This window comes from Dromaius novaehollandiae, chromosome 4 (genome assembly GCF_036370855.1).
Source record: "Dromaius novaehollandiae isolate bDroNov1 chromosome 4, bDroNov1.hap1, whole genome shotgun sequence".
Lineage (NCBI taxonomy): Eukaryota > Metazoa > Chordata > Aves > Casuariiformes > Dromaiidae > Dromaius > Dromaius novaehollandiae.
Window position 1 is genome coordinate 59,568,935 of NC_088101.1, and position 23,864 is coordinate 59,592,798.

The 23,864-nt window shown below is 43.6% G+C and overlaps 1 protein-coding gene across 4 annotated transcripts in view; it reads left to right on the top strand.

Moving 5' to 3' along the window:
- Positions 1-23,864, top strand: part of TEC (tec protein tyrosine kinase) — a 78,843-nt gene that overhangs the window by 12,265 nt on the left and 42,714 nt on the right. For 2 of the 4 annotated variants that reach the window (XM_026093661.2, XM_026093660.2), the window contains one exon: positions 8,428-11,392. The gene's annotated coding sequence lies outside the window, so the exon portion shown is untranslated. Of the gene's footprint in view, positions 1-8,427; positions 11,393-11,417; positions 11,869-20,955; positions 21,113-23,864 lie in introns of those variants that run through there. The other 2 variants (XM_026093662.2, XM_064511177.1) reach the window with 2 other exon arrangements.

Sequence of the window (23,864 nt, forward strand, 5' to 3'; positions counted from 1 at the left end):
TACAACAATGTCACCTAGATCAGAATCTGAGCTTCTCTTGGGGCTTAGGGTTTTGGCTACATAGCCTTCTAATTGAAGTGGCTCAGCTAATTCTTCTAATTAAATCAGTGTAACGTGTATATAACACACTGATACCAAACTCTTGCAAAAGGAAAAATATTTTTGCCTCCTGAGGAAGAAAAGTTATATTCATTTTAATATTTTTTGTTTCGTGTTGTAAGCCTGTGCAGAGTTTCACATCAGACTATATGTACTAGCTAAAATTATACTTTGACCACCTACATTTCAACAGTAGATTCTAGCTAAACCAACCACATCCTGAAACAAAATCTCCTTTCAGTTTTTTTTGCTATAAATTTGGTGTAATTCCACGAGAGTCAGCTGTGAAATTCCAGTTTTGCTGAGCTCAGAATCTGTTCTCTGGAACGTCCATATCTGTTTGTTAGATTTTGCCATGCCAGCGCATCTCTGAAGACTGATTCACTAAACTTGCTTTTGAATACTGAGTTATCTCTTCAAGGAAGCCTACTATGTTTCTTCAGCAGCGACACATGTGGCCTCTAAACCACATGCAGTGCTATAACCCATATGTGTTTCAGACTGCACTGCAGTGTGACTTAGCCCAAATTGTTGCTAGAGGCTTCTGATAACTGCATGCTGCAAAGTCCAAGACATGTCCAGAGGTGTGTCATACACTCCACACTGCACCCATGCTGCTGTAACCTGCGTCATGCAGCTTAGCCAGCTGTTAAGCTGGCTAAGGCAGGGTAGTGACTCGATTTAAGGATCCTTACAGTATCTTCAGAGTAGCCTTAGAGAGAGGATCCTACTGAATTGAAGGATTGCCTTTTTTGGTTACCTTCTGTGGGTTCCCTGAGTTGCTCAATATCTATAGGCCAAGGGACCACAAGTTGAAAACCGCCAGCGCAGAGCAACCCAACACCCTAGTCCACAGCCTTTCCTTTTTAGGTAGCTATTCCTTGTAGTGGCACTAGCAAGAAACTTTAATATGCTCCCCAGTACTACTGTGCTGACTCTGTATGTGGGTTAAATGTGCAAGTAAGTAAAGACCGTATACATTCCCTTCTATTTTATGTACATGCTTGTTATTTCCTTTTATTTTATTGGATTAGCATCTCAAGTCACCACTCAGATCAGACTGCACTGTACTGATCTGTTTTAATGATAAACTACCAAAGTTATGGCAAGTTGCACTACAGTGGTATAAAGTAGCAGAGAGAAAGGGGAAAGGAAGATGTGACAGATGTGTGTGGTGACAAGGTTTACCAATCTTTATGGTCAAACAGACCCACCACCTAAGTAAAGAAGTCTAACAAAGCTTTGTGTAAGTTTATGGATCCAGTTTAACTGAAGTGCATGAATACAAATCCTGTAGCTTTAGGGAGACCTTCGTGTGTGTATTTGAAGGTTAATGCAGCCAGATGTATATTTATTTTACCTTTGATCCTTAAATCAGTAATTACATTAATGATCCTTACAGAGTCTTGTCAATTTTACCCCTAATATGTAAATAACACGTAAATGTTTTATAATGTATCTCCCCTGTTTCTTTTCCTGGATAGAGTTAGCATTCATTGCTTTATCACTCCTGGCTAGACTGTGGATATAAAAATCCCAAATTTTCAGGTGGCATAACTCTGTATGCCAAAGGAAAATCTGGCATCAATTAACAGTTAAAGCCAAAAGGCTAAAAAGTCATCATGGTAAAGAAGGAAGATGTCTGAAATCTGCAGGAAGGTTAATCCCAGCTGGATCAGCGAGAGTTGCTGTCGCAGTAGGTAATGGTGAGTGTCATGGCGCTGCCCTCCGCTTTCCCAGCAGCCCAGCAGAGGCAGCCAGGACCTCTCATTCGGTGAAGCCGGCCACTTAGCCCAGAAGGAAAAGCCTTTCGAGGGAACTTCTCAGAGGAGAAGGTGATCAGAGAAGGCAGCAGGGAATGTCAGGAAGGGAAAGGAGAAGTGATGCGTACAGATAATTGCTGCTGCTGCAAAAGTCTAGATTATAATCATCACTCTGACATAGAGGCCCCATGTTATGCTGGGCAATTTTTACAACCAGAAATACCATCCTAAGCACTGGCTGAAACCCCAGATAACCTGTATTTCCAGTGTGCATCTAAAACTCCTCACTAATTTGACCGTACTCTCCTGTTGTGACTACAGTACCCTGTAAAAGCACCTCCTGTAGTAGTCTCAGAGCTTGGTTTCTCACCCTCCAGAATAACGTAAGACAGATCCTGCTAGTGTGTTTGCGGTTGATAGTTTATGAGCATCCTCACAGGCAGGCTGGATGACCTGTACTTAGGAGCATCTTTCCTTGGTATGGTATTTGCCTGTAACAGTGATCTTATCAGACACATCACATGGGTTATAGCACCAAGCACTGATATCCCAGCCTGTTGCTTCGATGCTTTTGCTTCTTTGCACATGGCCTGTCTCTTCAAAACCTGTGGCACAGACGAGATACGACGTCCTCTCATTTGCAGTCCTGAAACACAACCCCAGTGCCTGGGTAGATAATCGAGTTGGTAACAGCGGGCTGACAGGTAGGAAGGAGGTGAAAGTTGCTAGGCATGGGACTTCTGGACACTCCCCAAGGATGACTGACAGACATACGATTTCTGCTTATTCTGATTATACCTTTTGCTAGTCTGTTATCTGGCTATCCTATTTATGTTTGGTTATAACCTGTGAAAATGGACAATATTTAACTAGAAAATGTGCAAATATCCCATGAACTGGGCTAGATGCCCACATTTTTATTTACTCTACTCCTATGGATGCATGTTAGTGGACAGGGATGCTCTTTGTTTCTTAGATGGTGGTGCCAGAACATGGCCTATGTTTACATTCTCTTTTTTTTCTGAGTTATCTCTCATGGGCCATAAAGCACAGAGACGTTAATCTGCAAGAATTCAGAAAGACTCCAGAGGAAATGAGCAGTAGTGGTAGGGGAGCCTGTCCATCCATGGTCAGGGAAAGAACTATGTTTAATTTGACCTGGCCAGAGCAGGGAAGGGGGTGCATGCCTGAAGATGCACTGAATACCATGTGCTCACCCCAGTAATAAGGGCTAATCAGACTAGTAGTGTTTTCTCTTCTGTCTGTCTTTTTCTGAGTCTTCCAGTAGGGCATGCTGTCCCCAGATTACAGTTAAGCGAGGCTTGTCTTTTAGGGCTACCAGTCAGCAATCTTCCTATCCATTTGCTTGCTTGCTTGCCTTTTACAACACAGAAAAAAATCTGATGACAATAGGTACTTCTGTATGTATTTTAAATGTGTGATCTGTTCTCTGAAGTAAGAGCTCACAGGGCTCTCATGCAGAGTGTTATCCAGCATATAGCCAGCCATCATTGTTGTCCACTCTACAATGTGCTTGGAGAACCTGGTTTTTGAGTCAGTGGAAGAAGGATAGCCAGACCAGAAGTTGAAAGCAGGTCTTCTCCTTACTATAACCAGTGGGCAATGTGTCCAGAAGATAGATTTTTTTTTCCAGATAGGAATATGTTTTTAATAAAAGAGGGCAGGGAATGTCTTTGTGGTCTAGCCACTGTGGCCAGAATGCTGCCTGCTGTTCTGGCAGTAGAGGAAATGTGCCATCTGTGAAGAGGAAGCAGAGGAATAGGGATTGTTCCACTGTTCCAAACAAAGTAGGTAAGAGTAGGTAAATCTAGTGTTCATTAACAGGAAGCTGGTGTTGGCTTGTCCTTAGAGCTAGGTGGGAGATTTCTTGAACACATGGTCATCAGGCAGACATCTAGCATGTTTGGTGTTGCTGTGCACATATCGCTTCATGACCACTGATCCTCAGAGTATGATGGGATGATAATAATTGTAGTTATAGCCTAGCCATGTATGGAAACATCTGGTTCCCTCAAGGACATTCGGTGCCTCTTAAATATCTCAGCTAAGTAGGCCAGCTGGCATACATCCTTGTAGACCTTTTTGACTATCATGAGGGTGGGACTTGACAATAACAAGTTACGTTACCCCTTGTGTAACTGATAAAGGCAGTTTTCAGTTTTCATTTCTGGACCATGCTGGGGTCCCAGACACTTGGGTTACTCCACTTTGCTGTCAGATCATGGCACAGAATCCCGTATCCTGAAGCACAGCTACACTGGAGATGCATGCATGGACTCACTGAGACACAGCAGGCATGAGGTTTGTTCCTAGCGCTAGCAAACACATCCTTCCTTGTACTGACATTAGTGGAAGATCCAGCTGCCTCTGTCTCACTCCCTATTTCTCATTAATCTCCACATATTGCATCAGTGAAGATTTCATGGAAACACAGAAGGTTGCCCTTTATTTAGAACTGAGAAGTAGGTTGTGGGCTTGCAAACTGCAGATTAATTAGTGGTAGGAGAAGTGCTAAAAAGACCTTACTGAGTTACTGTGAGGGCTTGTGGGTAGGGAATAAACATTTCCTCCCAGCTCACAGGTCTGTTGTACAAATACATTTATTTATATCTGTGAAACATAAAATCCATCCAGCCCAGCATCCTGCCTATGGTGACCACAGATGGATGCCCAGGGAAGAGTAAGAACAGGGCAAGTCGATATGATACCTCTGTACAAGTATTCCTTACGGCACTCCCTCAGGAGACTTTCCAGATCTGAGGTGTTGTGTCTGTCTAGTGATTCTCAACAGATCCTTGTCCAAGTGTCTGTCCACTCTCTTCCAAAACCCATCTGATCTGCTCCATCCACAACATCCTTTGAAAACTAAGGAGTTCAACACATCTGGCTGCTGCATGATGAACCACCTTTCATTAACTTCCATTCTAGCTCTTACTGGCTTCATTTGAGAACCTCTAGCTCTTGAATCAGAAGAGACAGTGGAAAGCAGATTCCTATTCACCCTTTTCATCCCATTTAAGATTTTGTAGACCTTTATCGTACTCCTCTTAAGCTATCTCTTTAAAGGCTGGAGATGTTCCATTCCACGCATCTATAGTGATGAATATCACAGAAAATCCCATGAATAAATCAAATCTGTCTTCAGAGTAAACTTTAAATAGTGCACAGAAAAACATAGGGTTGCACATGAGATGGCTAAGGGAAAAAACAACAACAAAAAACATGAAGAACTGATTTTCTGAATATTATCCATCCTGAATGTGGATGCAGATGGGTGGAGAAAGAAGCAGATGAGTAGAGAAAACAATATATCATTGTTTAATTAAATATTGCATGATGGTGCACATGTACAAGGGTTCCAATGTAAAGTTAAAGAGATTTTGACATTTCTGACTTTGAAACTTTAGTACATATGGTTTTCCTGGGAGAAATGGGAGAAGGAATTTGGGAGGTCATAGCCTATTTTCTTCTTCTTTCTCAGGGCCCTGAGGACACTGCCAGGCCTTACTGCCCGGGCCCAGGTGCCCATTTGAGCCCAGCCTGAGGCCGTCAGTCTCTGTCCTGCCACACCACAGCGGTGCCAGGCTCCAGCCCTGCCACAGCCATGCCACTGCCCAGCCATGGGCCCCCAGGACCCTAACCTGCAGGCGACCGCCTGGCCCAGCCTCAGCCAGTCCCCGCAGCAGTGCCCGATGCCCAAGGCTGGGGCTGCCCTGGCCGTCCCCCGCTACCCTGCTGCCTCCTGAGGAGATGGGATGGGCCGTGGCTGCCAGGCCGTGCTCTGTTTCAAGCCTGTCTCTGCAGCCTCCAGGGAGCTGCTGGCCCCCGTGGTGCCCTGACAGTCTTTCCATTAGTGCTGGCAGGTGTCAAGTGCGCTCTCAGTCTCATGGCATAGCAGAAGCTCTGTGGGTTCATTGTTCCCTCTATCTACACTGTGGCTGGATTGACCCACGCTTGATATTTTTTTCCTCTAACTTAGCTAGGTAGAAAAGGAAGATTAAGATCTTTCTCTCTGTTTCTCAGATAGGAACACACAGATACAAAATGACATGAAAGGCTGAAAGGGAAATAGTTTTCATAAAACGCACAGTTAGGCTGTGGAACAAATTGCCATGAGTATCAGCAAGTTTGGCAGGATTAGAAAGGAAGGTTGTTACATGGATAACAAGAATATCAAGAGTTCAAATAGTCTAAACTAAACATATTTTGCAAGGAATATTAAAACTTACACTTCAGAGTTTAAGGAACTGTTTCTCTGTTAAAGGCTCACATGAGACTTTACCTAGAGCTACAACTGCTTACCTGAGGACGTGTTTACATCTTGGTTTTAGGTGTCAAGTGCTAGTCACTATTGGAGACTCTTGGCCTGAGCCATTGTGAAAATTCTGGGGGACTTTTTATTGCTATTGGTTTTCTATTAGAAAGCTATAGAAGACACTGCTACAATGGGTTGCAGTACAGAATTCCATGGGTAAGGTTAAACTGGAAATATTAAAAAGAAGTTAATCTTATCTGGCTTCAAAAGTCTACAACTACAACGGAGATACAATAAATATCTGAGAAAGTTGTCTTGCCTTTAACAATTATCTGAGAGAGGGACCTGCCCATGGGCAATTCCTTTATCCTACAATAAATACAATAGATGAAGTGGCTGTGAAAGTGCTGATTCCTCTCTGTAAAAAGAGTCTAGATGATCATCTCAGGTACAGATGTCTGTATTAAAGGTATAAAGTTAGGTAAAATTAATGTAGTTGAGTAACATATGAGATAGCTGTAAACTAGTTAAGTTCAGTACTATTAGCAGTGAAAGTTAGATAAAAGTTGATAAGGAAGAAAAGGGTATTTGCTTCCCTTTCAAGGTTTATTCACATGTTTATTCTCTCCCTCCCCTTCCTAGTATTCTTGTAGTATTTGTTTTGTCCAGCTATCCCATGCAAGTACAGATCGCAAGGTATTAAAAATTACAAGAGCACTATTGTTGGATAACTCCTCCTTTCTTTTTTCACACCTTTTAGTTAATTTAATCTCTCTTCCTCTTTTCTCTCTTCCTCTTTTATTTTTTCCAAAATCTTAAAAGCCCTTTCTCTCTCTTGTGTTTCAATGGTAGACTTTATACCATACTGGTCAAAATTTGATGCAGATCTTTGTAGATGTGTATCTACAAGATGCATTCTTCACTGTGAAGCAACTGGAGGATTATTCTGGCACATTCATTCCTATCTAGTTCCTTAAAAAACTTTTGCAATAACTTCCACTGCAGTAATACTTGTGTTGGTCATGATGTCTCTGTACAAACTTCTTCTGATACTCCTTGAGATACTTTCCTATGCTGCTATCTTCTATGCCTATACCCCCGGGACCTACTCTCTTTTGCTCTGTGCTCTCTGATAATGAGATGTCCCACCCCTTCTTTAGTTGCTTGTATACAATCGGGTTTGTTGTTGTACTCCTTGAAAGTTGTCATTTTTTTCTATCCTGATGTTAGGCCTTCTGGGCTCAAGAACTATCTGAGTCATGCCAAGATATTGGACCTCTGTTCTCTGGGGATACCTGAGGATCTAAGAGACTTTTGAGCCCATATGTCAAAACACAGATTTTTGTTTAAACTCTGAGTTAAAACTTTCTTTCAGTTTTAAAGGCATACTAGAGTGGTGCAACCAGTGGGGACCTCTGGAGTTGGGCAGGATTTTGGCAGAGGATTATAGTATTGATCTACATATCATTGTGAACATGACTGATGTGCCCAATGTCACCAAGTATGGTGGGACCAAAAAGCCATAGCACAAAGAGGTACTTGACAGGGCACTGGCATACTGGAGCTGATTATGAAGCCACTACAGAGGCAGATTTGAATACTTAGCACTCCCTGCCCTACTGACCTGCCTTTACTGCCAGCAGCACTTCAGAATAGATGGCTAAGCTTAGTGATCTGTCTTTTTTACGTTTATTGAATGGCATGTAGTGATATATTCCTGATATTTATCATTTACTGTAACACCTGCAGATGGGCATCTTCAGGAGATATGAACTTGCAGCCTTTCCGAGTTCTGCTTTCCAACCCTCAGTTAAAATCTCCAAAAACATGCTTAAAGTGGCTGTCAGCAATTCCATAACCCATCTTGCAAGCTGGTCTGCCAGACAGAGCCCTTGGTTCCCCTGGCCCCTGGTTTCCTTGCTCTTCTCCTGACCAAGGCTTATTCAAATACTATGCCTGTCATATTCAGCTATTTTGCTGGTCTCTCCATCCATCTTCAAGACCTCCTCATATGCAATGCTGTGAATCCATGTGACAACAATATTGTCTATAAGAAAGTATACTTTATAATAGAACTGTATTGTGCTCTGCTGTTTAGAATAACTTTCTGTCATGAGGAATGACTCTCTGTGTTGCAATGGAATTACTGCATCCAGAGTCTCTCCAAACTGGGAAGAAGCTCTGGAAAAAGGATCTCAGTATAGGCAGAAAATCAGTACATTTGCTGATAATGGAAACATTGCTGATGTGGACAATGAACAATAACGTTAATTTTTCTCTCCTTCGCAGGGTTCACTCTTGAGACGTTATGTCGTCTCTGTCCACAGCAAGTAAGAGAAGAGGAATAAACAAAGGAAATGGTCAGTGACTGACTTCCCAGAAGCCTCTGAGAAATGAAAAAGGGCTGACTAAGGCAAAGAAGATTTGACAGGAACAAAAAAGAAAAAGAGAAGGAGCCTCTCTGTGACCAAGGGACTGGCAGAGATACTTCTTTTTGAGCAGAAAGATTGCAAAGACAGGGCTCTGTGGACAAAAAGAGCTAGCCAGACCATCCTGGATCCAAGGACAGAACTGATACGGATCACAGGACAGTGAAGCATAATCAGATGAACAACTGTTGTTGGAAAGGATATTCTATCAAATACCCCTTGGTCCTCTATACCACAAAAGCCTCAAATTTCATAAGCCTCAGTTCTTCCCAGTGGAGACTTCCTGCCAGAGAGAGGTGCAGTTTGGCACACTGCTGTTCCTTCCTTTGCAGTAGAGCAGCAAAATCAATCACTCTGGGAGCTGAGTGCTTTTTATTTGAAATGGACCATGGTCACTACACCATTTCAGTCCACAGGGTCCTCTGGGGCTTACCAAAGAAAAGGCTCAGAAACAAGTGCTCTGATCCTTTCACACCAGAGGTGGGATTGGTGCTATGCCAATCCAGTCCACAGGATTCCTGAAATTTTACAGAGAGAAAAGATTGAAACAGTGAGCAACACTGAGCTCTTTTGGAACTAGAACTGACCAAAAACCCTGAAATGCCACCTCCTTTTCTCTTTCCCCTGCTACTGCACTGTTTACATAAGTTTTAAGTATGTGAAATTTTAGGGAAATGAAATCATTTCTGGTTCAGACTTTCATTCTTTTCTGCAAAGCAGATTTTTTTAAAACCAGAAACCAGCACATTCCTCTGAATGGGAAGCTCAGCCCCCTCTGTGTTTTAAAATTTATACAAATGTATAAAAGAAACATCATATTTGAAAGGTATCTTTATTCTTTAAATACATTAGTCCAAGACAGAGCCCTGGCAATGGGGACTTGTAGAAATTTATGAAGTAGAGAAAGAAAACAAAACACTCCTTACAAAATGAGAAAAAATTCTTAGGTTTTTCTCATTTTTTTCTTTCCCCCAATAATTCTGCAGTCCCTGGCACTGTACAAGGGTTGTCAGGTGTCTCAAAATGAAATCATGTCAGTTACTCTATTTAATGATAATGAAGGCATACAGACCATGAGAAACCAAAACTGCACAGCAGAAATCCAAATGCACAGTGCTGTCCTGCTCACCAGGCCAAAACAAGCCACACAGAATGATGGGCACTGCTTTTTCCCAAGCTTTCCTCAATGCATGTGCTCAGTGGGCATTTAAGAGAGAGTTTCCCGAAGGCTGCTCAGAATATCCTCAGATCATCACACCTTTGCCTCCCAGCCTTGCAAGGCTCTCTCCTTGCTTTCACAGCTGCTGTTCAGCCCAGAGTGGTTATGACTGAAGCACGCACAGCTAATCGGAGCCTAGCCGGCAGTAGGCGACCAACCCGCCTCTTCAGTCCCTTGGAGACACATCCATGTCCTCAGAGCCAGTGTCATCTTGTCCGTGCTTTGTCCCACAAAAAACTTTATCAGCCACTGTGGTAGAATGAGGTGGGCAGGAAGGGAGAGCGCATCTCCGGCACTAGCTGCAGCAGAGAAGCCAGCAAATCTTCTGAGAATTGGAAAGCCTTACAAAACATGAAAGGAAAACTTGTTAATTGTGATCCATACCTCCACCACAAGTCCTCCATTAGGTGATCTGTCAACATCAAAGTGGCTAACTCCAGGTCAGCAGTCATCGAGGGGGACAACTTCAACATGGCAAAAGATCACAGAAATTCTTTTTTCTGTCCCTGTGCTGCCACTGCAGCCCAGGAGTAAAGTCCCAGAAATGATGTAGCTGCTTCTGATCATATCACATTGTAGCATAATCCTTTTCCACTAGATGACACTTCTTTCTGGAGCTCAGAAATGGCACTGTAGTGGGTAAAACTGCTCCAACTCCTTCCTTAGGCAACTGTTCAGTCTTACTGTCCTTTCCTCCTGCCACAGATGCAGGCAGGGTGGGGGCAGCTGTTGCTCCAAAAATGCAGCTGAAGTTGCAAATGCTAGTGCCCACTTTGCAAAACTGATGGCATTGGTGGCAGCCGGTGAGGAGGTCTGCATGGGCACCTGAGTGTGTGCTGCTGTGAGTGTGCAGGGACTGCATGGAGGGTGGTGAGAGAGGACTGGGGAGATGGGGCCCCGTGAGGTGGGCCTGCCATTTGCATGTAGCTGAGGTGCCCCGTGGCTCTTTGGGCTCAGCAGCAGTGTGACAGGCATGGGAGGCATGGCAATGCCAAATGCGCACTTCGGAGGAAATCCCCCAAATGAAAAACAAAGACTCTGCAAGTCATTTCCTCCAGGCTGAACAGAAAGACATCTGTGTTGATCCAGCTATTATATACTAGTCACAACAAAACAATTTGCTTCCAAGCAGCATAGGCCCCAAGTTCTCTTTCTTCTAGACTGATGATTAAAAATATTCAAGATGTATTTTAACTGATTTTTACAAGCTCTTTTTTCCTTTGATGGGACTTTGCAGGCTGACAGTTTCTGCAGGTGAGATTGGGCTAAAGTAAGGAGGTCTGAAAGAGGGGCTGGGTGCCATCTTACTGTAGACCTTTACGCTTGAGTTGAACACCAGCTCCTGACTGCGGTGAAAAGCTACTTTCAGTTACATCCTCTGTAAATGGGTGTCTGAGCTCTGGGGTGGCTGGATGTGACCGTTATGCACAGTTAGGTACAAAGGAAGGAATTGTAACCTCGGCAGCTGTCTATGCTTGGGGCAGATTTGACCTGCAGAAGCCAGGAGCCGTGACCAAACAAGCAATCTGCTCCGGACGGAGAGGCACTGCACCCCACTGCTTCCCCTACATGTGCCTGCTCTTTCTTCACGGCAACGTCGTTCAGAGTAAGCAGCACCTGAGCCAAAACACTTCTCACGCATTTTAATGCCAGATGGTGCAAGTAGCTGTGTGCATGCAGATTTGGGGGACAGTTTGCATCCTGCTCTGAGTTTTAAACTTGCAACCCCCACTTTTTTCTTTTTTAATTTTCTTTACTAGCTGGAAACACCACTAAAACGGGGCTTCTTGATGTGGGTCACCTTTTTTATTTTAATTTGTTGCCGCCTCGCACTTGCCTCAAAGCACGACGGCGATTAGGGCAACGCCGGCAGCGCTCGGGGCGCGCAGCACCGCGGGGCGGGGGGAGGCCGGGGACCGCCCCAGCGCACCGCCCCCAGCGCAGCGGCAGCGCGGCTTCCTCGGTCCCCGTCTCGCAGGGAGCCGCTCTGCGCGGCGGCGGCGCCTTGCCGGGAAGGGTGAGCGCCGGGACTCCCGCTCTCCCCACCTGCGCCGGGGCCGTGCTGCGCTCGGCCGGCTCCAGGTAAGGCACCGCGGGGCCGCCGGTTCGCGCCGCCGGGGCCGCCCGGGCGGGGGCCGCCTTGCCGGCCGCGCTGGGGGCGCCCGGCCCGGCCCGGCCCGGCCCGGCGGGCGGCGGAGCACCGCGGTGCGGAGAGGGTTTTCGTTTCTCTTACCCGCGCTGGGCGGGAGCGGCTGCCGCCGGGGCTGGGCGTCCGGCGCAGGCAGCCGCCGCTCAGAAGTGCCCGGGACGCCTCGCCGCTTCTGCTTCGCTCGCCGTCCTTCGCGATATACAGCGTGTGCGGTACAACACGCATAGAAGTATTCCTTCTGCCTCCAAATGCAACATAGTTATGTAAATGGAAGGCTATAACAAAAGGCACGCTCACTACAGCTTGTGTAACACAAGGCAGTGTAGTCCAGACCAGCAAGCCCATTTTAAAGCTAATGTTTGTATTTCTTTGTTTACATGACTTTCTGCTGTGGGTCTTTCCTCATATCTGTGTAACTGCTGTGCTGAGGTAGACTAATCTGCTGTGCCTTAAGGCACCATGAGACTTGTATGAGTTCAGTAGTCTTAATAGTTCCCTTTGCTTTCTGTCTTGCGATGTGACTGTCCTTTCACTGTGGTGAATGCTCTAATGCAGTTCAGTGCTCGAATCCAGCATACTTGCAACCAGCATAATGGATAACTGGATTCACAATTTCTTCTGAGTCCCTACATCCCTCTAAGTTGGAACTGGCAACTATCTGAACCTTAAGCTGAGCTTTTATAGAATAGACATGGCTGTGAATTTTCTGCTTGGGAAGACAAAGGTATACCTTAACAAAACAACTGAAAAGGTGACTGCAGCAGAAATGCAACTATAAATATGACTTGGCAGTACTTGCTTCTTGACCATTTGTTTTTATGTTAGAGTAAATGTCGCAGGCACTTTATCTGGCTGTCTTGCCTTTGACGCACAGCATGGCTACAGGGTCAAGCGCTGCCGTTTAGTTTCACTCAGAATTGTCCAGTGAGTGGAAGATGAGTTGTTGGTTATGGTCGGTATATGAAAGTTTAGAGTATTTATGGTCCAAAGAGGCCTTGGGCTGCATGAATAGACTCCTCACCACATTTGAGTGAGTACCCAGTGTGATTTTGAGCGTGCCCTTTTTCTTAGCACGCCAGCTGTGCTGCTGGGCTCGTGTCACCCTTTACACCAAAGGGGGCTGTCTCCCTTCCCTGGCCAGGAGTGCTGGGGCTTTCTCGTCTTGCATGGCTGCCTGTCTCCTCCCTGCCTTTTCCCCACAAAGGCTCCCTTTCTTGCTTTGTCTTTCCTAGAGACTTTGCTGTGTTTCACCTCCTGCAAAGCTTTTCCCATTGAGCCACGTGGCCTGCGGGAACGTGCAGAAGAGGACCCAGCAGCATAGTGTCCTTATTTTGTTTCGTGGGTGCTGTCCTCGCAGGTGGGGAAGCACCTTCCTGCGCAAGGCATCATAGTGGGCAGCACTGCAAAAGGCTGGGGAAGGGGAATTGGCCCGAGGAGCAGAAGTTGCAGGCCACCTCCTTTTGAAGCAGCATCCAAGCGATGGGGAGTAGTCAATAGCTTGCTGTACCCAGCTTCAGGGCTTCATCGCTCGCTGCTGCTGCTGCTTTTACTCTTTTGGCAATTGCAGTTTGTAGGGGGACTGTAGCAGGGGAGGCCGTTTACTATCAGGCTTCCCTATGATAGTCTTTCTTTTCATATTTTGTTCAGATTTTATTTTCCAGGATTTATTTTTTAAGAAATTAGGGCTTATGGTGAAATTACTACATTTTTTGGAAGGCATGCTTTACATGCTCTGCTAACTCTTAAAATGAATATTATGAATGCTTTGAACCAAATGATTTCTACATGAGTTTACCTGCTGAAGTCACTAGAAACATAGCAATGCCGTTAGGTTTAGCAGCTGGTTACTGCTGTCTGTTTGTGTCTCTTTTTTTGCACAGCTGTGAAAATCAAGGGCAAAGGTACTGAAGTTCTCATAGCTTAAAATATAATTCTTCATAAAGTGACTCTAGTTCTCATATGCCAGAGCTTATTTTTGTTAGCTCCTCAAGATGCATAGGAGGATGCTTCCTTGTTTTGGAAGTTAAAGTAAATTTAATGCTTTAAAACGGTTGATTGTCAGATAACTAAGGACATAATTTTAGTTATGTTGGACTTTAATTCTTAGCTGTGTGTTCAGTATTGTGAATTTGGCATTGTAATGTATCCAGAAACCTGGCTGACTGCCTACAGTGGCTAAAAATGGAGATAAATAGAACAGAGCTGATAAAACAATGTACAACTGATATTGTTTTATCTTTCCCTGAAACACATTGTATTCAGAAATGCTGTGATACTGTGGCATCCTGTAATTAATGATAAAATAACTTGGACGTGGTTTACAGCGTTGCTTGACAGCATCAAGAAAAATTTTCGTGCCCCTGCCATGTAGATGAAACCTCTTTTAGATTAGCTCTCTGTATATTGCTTTAGCTTATAAACTGAGTACACAAGATAAGATGCAGAATGGTCTAATTTTCGTACAAACGTTTGTATCTCAAATATGTAAAACATTTTCTGCTTATTACATAATGGGACTCTGCAATTCCTACTGTCTACACAAAGATCATGGAAAAAATGTCTTTAACCTCCCTTAACCATTGACCTCTCGCATGTTTTGCTTGTTTTGACTTTTTTCTGTAACCTGTTGTGTTCTCAATGCAGGAGCTGGAACTGTGCTTTAAAAAAACACAAGTTTGCGTGTGCCAAAGTATCAGTTACAATGGTCTACAATGGATCTCCTGCAGAAATAGGATAAGAAAATAACAGTATTAAAGTCAAACAAGATAGAAAGCAATAGCCTGCCAAAGCAGGGTGAAGGTTGGCATGGGGAAGAAGGCTGAGGGAAAACAATCATATGGTTTGGATTTGTGCTACAGATATTTTTATCATGTTGGTGCATATATTTGTAGTCAGGGTATTGGTAATTCTGCCCGAAGTGACAGCACTGGTCAGTTATTGTACCATAAAAGTTGGGGAACAATAGCGTTTCTTTAAATGGCCTGCTGATACCCATAACTTCTGATGTTGTGCAAAGCACAGGGGACAAGACTGTCCTTCTGCTGATTGCTGTGTGACAGAACTGCTTGTTGGAAAGGGATCAGCTCGGTTTACCTGCACTCTCACAGCCAGGATGTAACGCTAGTGCTGAGCCTTATCTGCATTGCTAATACAACTCAGCCCAACTCCACAGAAACCAATGAAACTGCACCTGCTTCTAACAAATGCTCAGCCAGGTCTCAAGAAATTTCCTTTTGCTAATGAACAGAGGGTGTTGTTTCTCAGGGCAAATCCCTTGTTTGCTCTCCTCAGGCAGAGCTAGCACCCTGCTCCTCTGTTTCTGGTCTGCTTTTTCTGAGCATGTTTTATGAAGGAAAATGCAGTAGCAAGGAACGGTGTGTTTAGGTAAGGGAAGCTGGCCTGCAGGTGGAAGGCATGTGCCTTTTCTGCTGTGCTTGACAAAGCAGGAACTGGGGAGGGGTGACTTGCCACTGACCACTGCCCCGTGGTGATTACAGCTCCGGCAACTCTCAGTCATCCTCTGCCTCAGGCTCAGCCGTGCAGGCAGTGATTCAGAGTCAGGATACAGAGGCAGGAAAAATACCATGTGAGGTAAAACTTTGAAAAACAAATGGACTTTTACATGTGGGGGGGAAGAGGGTCAACGTAAGAGATGCTTTGGGGGGGGGGGGAATGTGTTTTTACAGTTTTTTAGAAGTGGAGGTATGATGGAATACGAAAGAGAGGTCAGTTCCTAGCAAACAGTGAAGTGGCTGCTATGTTCAAGTAGGATCATGAAATCTCTCAAAGAGTAACAGAAGTCTCCTGGGAATAGGCCCTCTGTTAGGGACGGGGTTTACCTTCCTTGGCAAGAATGACATTGCCCAAAAGAAGCATTTTGTTTCAACAATAACCAACATTTAGGAGAAAAAACGCATTGCTGAACGGACTTGGTTGTTTGGGTGACTGTTGTGTATTTGGGAGGGTCAGTGAAGGCCACGTCTACCTCAGCTTGTCCAGCCTCGGTAACTGGGCAGGAGAGCCGGGTGTCGAGCCTGCCCCAGAGACGAGCTGCGGCGACAGCCCTGGGGAGCGTGGCCCTGGCTGGCTGCTGAGGGATGAGTTGTTCCCTGCCTGTCGAGGGCAGCCGTGGGAGGCAGCGTATTTGGCTGTTTGAGGCTGCGTTTGCAGTCACAGCCCTTCTTCCAAGGAAAAGCAGCGGGCTGCCAGCAGGGCCACACAGCTTCAGTTCTTAAGGTGAAAAATTCTATGCAATGTTAAACAAACACAGGAAAGAAGTTGCAGGGTGCCAGTGGGTATGTGGAGTCTGGAGTGAACGCTTTCTTGGCACTTCCACTTTTCCTCATTCATGTTTCTGTTACCAGCGAGTTGCATGAATGGGTACCCCCTGGCTGCACTTATACCATAACTTAATGTATGCTCAACTAGGTCATAGGATAGTTTCCTGCCAGGAGGGGTTTTGCTCAGCTCTGTGCCTATTGTGAGATGTGACCTGACTAAATCATAAAAACACTTTAAATCTAGGTCTTATCTGCCCTTGAATATAGAGCAGAAGAGAAACCGGCTGTGAGTGCTGCAGAAAGCGGGGCTCTTTTCGTGAGCCATGGTCCAGGCAGAACGCACAGGGACTCGGTGCTGCTGGGAAACATGCTGCTCCCTTCCAGACTGGAGTGGGATCAATGCCCAGCCATTTATACTTACTAAACAAAGAGAACTGTTCTTTTCTTCCCCTTCCCCCAGGTAACCACGTAACTAATCAGAGATTGTTATGAGATCCAAAGGATAACTGCCCCTTCAGTTCTAGCTGAATGTAAAATTCTTTCTAACTCTAGACAGCCTTGTGCTAAAATCTTTTCATCAGCTTCTCCATAATAATCTAAAGGGTAGGTGAAATAACTAGAATAGAAGTTTTTAATGTGTTCAGGGTTGCCACCTGACCTGTGAATTTTAAGATGTTCTATATTACAGGCACAAGCTCCATATCTTGACAGAAAGGTAATTATTGTATTTTTCTTATAATTACTAGAGTCTCCCTCTCTGAAGCTGCAGATCACAGTCGTTCCTAGTCCTACAGGGGGAGAATGAGAGAGAGGGTCTGTCCCATGTCAGGCTGTGTGACCTGGTACAGGGATGTGCTCTGAACATATAGAATTGAGCTGAATGGACTACTCTTTCTGTCCCATAGAGACATTTTAAAACCAGTAATCTTAAATAAACTTTTGGGATCTTTCGGAAGTCAAATTGCTATCTAGACATATTTGGCAAGGATGATTAAAAGAACATTTTCAAAATGGAAAAATACAGCACTCAAGTATTAAGAGTTTCCAGTTTCAAAATTGCCTGTGCAACTTCAATTCAACTTGCTTATGCATAAAGTATTACAAAATACTGCCTAGTTATGTTGTCACACACTATTTTCTTTTCCTATCAGACCTCTGTTTCATTCAGAGCACTGCTCTCCTGGACCGTGTCAATTTGCTCCCCACCAGGACCCTGTACGTGGGCCACCAATGAGCACCAGTTCGTCCTCAGCTCCAGGACCTGGCACCGGCCTTGCAGTTTAGGTGACCTCCCGTTCATCCTCACTCACACTTGAATGGGGCAGGTGCCATTCCTTGGTGGAGGTGGCACATTGACAATTCCTGCGCGTCAAATGCACTGTGACTTGTGAGCATCTGTTTTATCCAAATGGAGTCTTCAGAGAAATAAATAGTGAAACATTTTCGTGTAGCGTGAAAGAGCAGAGATATCCCAGAGGCCTACGGTTCTGGGTCAGGAGTCGCAAACAGCTCCGTCTTGCCATCAGAGCAGTTCCCTCTTGCCTTCAAAGTTCTCTCTCAAAGCATGAAAGCAATTACAGCTGCCCGATTGCGAAATAAAGTAATAGGCAAGCAGCAAATTTCCCTCAGTTCTGTTCAGTTACTTCTCCGGATCACTTGAACCGAAACTAACTCTGAAAGGCAGCCTGAAGCAGGTAGTCCCCATGAAAACTGTAGACCTAGCCATGAAGAACTACAAACCTCATCTTTATCCCTTGTAATTCTGACCATGATGGGCCTGGATTGTGGTAGCCTTACTTCTGGTGATGCCCTTACTGTAGCATCCTTATGCATTACTGTAAATAGTCACAGTAGATCAAATGGAGTAAGACACCTTCGAGCTTTGCTGAAGGTATCATGCTGTGTCTGAAAGAAAAGTTAAGCTAGATACAGTCCTGTAAGATGCTGAATGTCTTGTGATGCCTGATGAGCATTTTCATTCCCTCCCTGGCTCCCAGCAGTTGAAACACCTCTGAGAACAGGCGCCAAGGGGAGTGGAAGGAATAAACTGCTCTGCTAGAGATGCTTTTACGTTGCAGGAGTGAGAGTTTGAATGAGGAAAGGGAAATCACAAGATGTCAATGCTACCTCAGTTGTGCTTGTTTTCTCTTTAAGTGAGAAATTCTTTCCCTGGATTAACATGTCAATTGTTACACCAGTGAAACTAAAGTCCTTTGGTGTTCTTTGTTGCTTATGCTACACTGTATGTGAAGAAGAAATTCTTCAAGGTCACAGCCTGGATTTTCAGTCCTGAATCTGGAGACTTTATTGGTAAATGACTGAAATGCAAGTAAAAGTTTAGTAATTTAACAGAACTCTACGAATAATTTTAGGGTAGAACTCTGGGGGATCTACCTCAAAGCTTCAGGAAAATAGGTCTCGCTCTTCCAAGTCTTTTTCCAGAAAGGACGGGTTTTACTTTTCTTTTTTAGTTTCTAATCTTTATCATAACATGCACATAGCTCAAGTACAGTGTAAAACAAACTGAAAGGCTTTGCTAACTGATTAAAGATAATGGAAGTTACTGTAAGTATAATTTTTCAAGTCCTTAAAATCATGTGTTAAGTAAGCATGTGCAAAGCACAGCAGCATGAAACTCAGCCTAGCAGCATTACTCCTGCAATCTGGAGTGTAATCAAGTTGAAGTGCCGGTATGATGGGCCTCCATGTCCCATTGCAGGGAAGGGAGGGTGTGGCATGATGGTGAGGGAATTTTGAATTTGTATGATGGGCCTCCATGTCCCACTGCAGGGAAGGGAGGGTGTGGCATGATGGTGAGGGAATTTTGAATTTGTTATGTGACATTTTCCTTGTAATCCATCCCACATAACAGGGTAAGAGAGGCTGGAATTGGAAGATAAGAATGCTGACCTTACTAGCATTACTTTTCTGGTATGTTTGGCAAAAAAAATCACACAGTTTGGGAATCCATTAGTTGCCAACTGTGGGAACAGTAGTGGAAGATCTCAGCTGACATGTAAATAGTCATTTGTTTAGTGTCCGATTTTTTTGTACTTGCTTTTTATAGCAGAGAAGACCTATCCTGATGAAAATGATGCAGGGGAAACTTGACAAACAGGAACTTGCAGTGTTTCCTGTCCCCCCACTTGTTTGGTTTTTATCTCGCACACAGAAGACAGTTTTGTGCTATAACTTAAGACACATCATCACTGTCTGTATGAGAGAAGGTTTAGGGCTAGTCAGCCACTCAGTAGGTGCAAAAGAGCAACAGCTCATGTTGCATTACAGTTCTACGTCAAGTTAATAAAGACTTTTCAGGGAAGTAGACCCACTAGCCGCCATGGCCTCTGGCACGTGAGCTCATGCCCGTAGCTCTCTTGCTGAGTTAACTTCACAGTTTTGTCTTCAGCTGAATTTCCACTGTTTGTTGAAGCAGTTCTCACTATTGTAGCTTCCGCATAGTCTAGTGCGAATTCGTTTCTGTCTTTAAATAAAGTAAGCAATTCCTATAAGTGTATGTTTATTTTTCTATATTAATAGCCCTATTAATGTATTTAAACATAGTATAATGTTTCTGGTATATTGTTTCAACTGAACAGTGGTTATAGTGAAGTATGTTATGTAAATTTCTAGTATCTATTTCTAGCATCTTAACACAGAGCAGACCATTACCTCAGTTATGTCTCTTTCATGTTGAATTTTGTTTTCACCCATTTTAGGAAATACAGTTTCTATATAACTCTAAGGCGGGGGAGAGTATCTTGCTTAAGGAGCATTGCAGAAATAAAAGGATTTACTACCAAATTATGAGACAATTTCATCTAGCTAAAGAAAATCAGATGATTCAAATGATATAAATAATTTTAAGACATACAGATAAAGAGTTATAGCCAGCTATCAGTTTGGGAAAGAGTGATACTTCTCCCGAGTAGTAGAAAGTTCCTTTACATTTCTTGTATATAAAATACAAGTGCAAAAAGAGAGCAATAGTTTGCTTCTGCGGCAATAAAGCAGCAAGCGTTAGTTGATGTTTGCAGAGTGCCCTAAATGCTGTTTTGATTCAATGAAAGAAAATGTTTAATTTTATTTGGAGCAAAAGTTTCTCAAACTCATCTCATACAACTTGAACTACTGGCTGGCCACAGTGTAAAGATGAATTGCTACCTTTTTGATTACAGCTGGATCTGTTATATCTGGGTGTAACATGGCTCCAATGAACTATGTAGTCCGAGCTTCTATAACTAAAGGCAGGCCTTGAAGGTGGATTCCAAAACCTGTGCATTTGTATCACTGGATTTCCTACAGGCATTTGAGGAAATTATAGGTGCTCCAGACCAAACATGCTTCTCCATAGGTATGACTAGATATGAGATCATTTGAGGGTAGCCTGGGAAAGAGTGTGGTAGAGAAGAAATAATAATTGATGTCCACTTCCATTTCATGTGGAGCATGCACACAGACCACCTTCTGTGTACTCCTCATGAGGCATGGGAAATATAGTTTATAAAGCTCTTATCAGACCTGGAGCCAGTCCCATTCATGGCAGTTACTGAAAATTGTACATCTGCCTAAGTATGAATGACTCAAACATGTTCATCCTTAGGCTTATCTGCATTTCTCAAGGGAGCGCAGATCAGAGAAGCAAGCAACAAGCTTGCTAGGATCAAAAGCAGGTGCAGCATTATCTGCACCTGAATGGATAACTCCAGAAAAGTAGGGGTTAGTAGTGCAGGTGTAGGATAGTGCTGACTTTTTTTTTCTTTTTCTTTTTTCTGCTGTCCAGAGCAAGACCAGGATTTTCACAACTTCAGCTGTGCCAGCTGCTCTTTGCCACAGCAGTCTTTCCCTGTAGAGAACAGATGGGTTCTTCAAAGTATTTCAGATTTGGTTATTGCTGGTAAAGTATATTCAAGTCAGGAATGTTTTCTTAAGCTACTAATTTAGTTTTCTTCGTAGCTTTTAAGGTGATCAGAAATGGTGATCCCGAAGACTGAGTATTGTTTTTACCTGTTTAAACATTATTGCAGATTAGTTCTGGCTCCAGAATTGGTCAGTTTTGGACCAGAGGAGAAATGGAGCCAGAAATTGGTTTAATAAGTGGCTCTCTTTACATTCCTCTGCACTAAGGTGGTGCAATCCAATGGTGCAAAATGAGACTGTGATCCTATTAAAAATTAGTGCAAGTTCAGATTTACTCTACTACTATTGGTTATTTGGATTTTCTACTGGCAGAGCAGAAAGAATTAACTACATCATCTGGAAACAAATAGTTGTTTAGGGAAAAAAGTTCATCGTAGTGTCTGGAAGGAGGAACTACTTAGGAAATATTAGACATTCCCTGTATCAAAGCAAATTGCAAATGTTACAGTGTATTAGACCATGTTAAATGAGTATCTCAAATATTAAAGAAGAGCTTATTTGTGGTCTATCATATGATCACCTGATATTCTGTAATATTTGGAAAACAAATACAGATTATGAAGAAACTGATTTAAAATGACTCCTTACTTGTAATTTAAAATGATGAGGACAGCCTCAGGCATGTTGAGGGTTGTCCCGTTCCCCCTTCTGCCCCCCCAGTTCGACTTGCTCTTCTTAGATAAGCGTTCCTTCCAAAAGCATCACCTGTTTCCTTTGCCAGTCTCCTCTTTGCCCATTTCTTTAGTAAGCTGTTTAGTTATCATTCCTCCTCCCTCCTTATTGCAAGAGACTTTTAGGAGACAGGCGGAGGCAGCAGTTGTGTTTTGCTGCATGTACGGCCAGAGCTGCAGAGCCGGCGGCAGGCTGCCAGAGTAGCCAGTATCCGTGTAGAAGTAAAGTTAATAGCACTCCTCCAAATCAATGCTAAGCTGGGTTTTTCTGTTTGTTTGTTTTTTCCCTCTAACCTGGCATGAAAATACTTGTCAGAACAAAAAGGACTTGCTCTCCCTTTGAAGGCACATTTAAAAAAAAAAAAAAAAAAACTTCAAAAAAGACCAATATACTGCAGACCCTGACCTTTCCCTTCTAGTTGTGCTTTTTCTTCTCTTACATCTGTCAGCTGAGAGCCAGTTAAGTTTGTGCAGGCATACTGAACTAATACTTGTTACTTGACTCCTTTACCCTGTGCATATGAAAAGGCACATCTTTTTGGTGCCTGCCTTATCTGGCTACCTCCAGCTGAACTGCTAAGCCCATCCTGAAGTCCTGGTGATGGCATCACAGCTGCTAAGAGCTGTTATGTGTCAACAGAAAATTAAGTTTACCATTTGCGCTGCACTTCATCCATGGTATCTAGAAATAGAACTGAGCAACAAAGTTTGGACCTGGGAAGATCTACTGTATCTCTAAGGGTTGAATATTAAGCATTGGTACATAAAGGTAGGAGTCAGGCTTGGATTTGGTCCTCATCTGAACATACTGGATTAGGCATCATGGAGGTGGCAGCGTGTGCCACACCAGGCAGCTGCATTGGCTACAGTATCCTGAGTCCTCTGTTTCAATTCATTGCTGTGACAGCATTGCTTCCCTTATTTAAAATTGGAAATCTACCTCGAAAAAGAAATCTTTTAAAAGAAAGGGAACTTGTTTTTTTTACTGCCTCCTCCAATTTATCTTTCTTTGCCTGGATCAAATATGTGATAATCAAAATGTTGCTAACTTTCTAATATGTGATTTTGCTGGCTGTTTCAGGAGCTTTTGTCAGAAGATCCCCTTGGGGATAAGTTTGTTTTTTGACAAGCTTAGTCTGTTTGTGCTCTAAAGCAACCAGATAGGAAAGGCTGTGATCTGAAAGCCGTGTGAATGCAGTAACTATGGCCAAGCCTGAGTTAGTAAACCCTGCTGCCAGGCAGGGGGTCCTAGTTTGTGTTAGGCTGCAGAGGGCTTCTGCTCAGCCCAAGACCGTGCAGATTCCCAGGAGAGGTCGTCGAGAAGGCACGAGTTTGGTCTTCGTCCATGGGAGGCATTGTGTAATTATAGTGCATTCCCTCAAAAGCTTATCATGATCTATAACAAAAATAAGGCAGTTATTTTGGAAGCTGGAAGGAAACTTAACAATAGTAGCTAATACTATTAGCTACTGCTATTAGTAGCTAATAATAGCATTGTTATGGAAATAGCAGCAACCATTAACTTCTGTATGCAGGTTGAGCAGTGACACAGAGCCGCCTTATGTATGTGGTTACTGAGTTCTCCAATTTTCTCAAGTATAAAAAAAATAAAAATGAATGGCAGAGTATGAGACTATTACTGTTAGAGATTTGCTAGATATGGCTTTGCATGCATCTGTAATTACCTTTCCTATGAATATGGTGACTTACAACTACCCTGTGTATCTATGTACATACGTAGGTCCATGTGCGTGCGTGCACACCCCCTACTTCCCCCCACCCCAATCACATTAAGCCACCAGCTTTTCTTGTCATATTATTGCTACTCTCCGTGATGAAAGGGGCTAGATGAAGTGATGGGTTAAACTTTAATCTGCTGTATAGCTGATTATAGTTTTTGCTGTTCTTCACAAAGCATTGAAAGAGTGGCAAAAACACAGGCCTGGAGAGGTTACAGCCCTCTTGAAGTCACTTGGCGTGCAGTAAGTAAGGTGGGGGAGTAAGTTCATATTCAGAAAGACCTGGAACGCTTAGGTAGTGGGTTTTGCTCATCTTTAG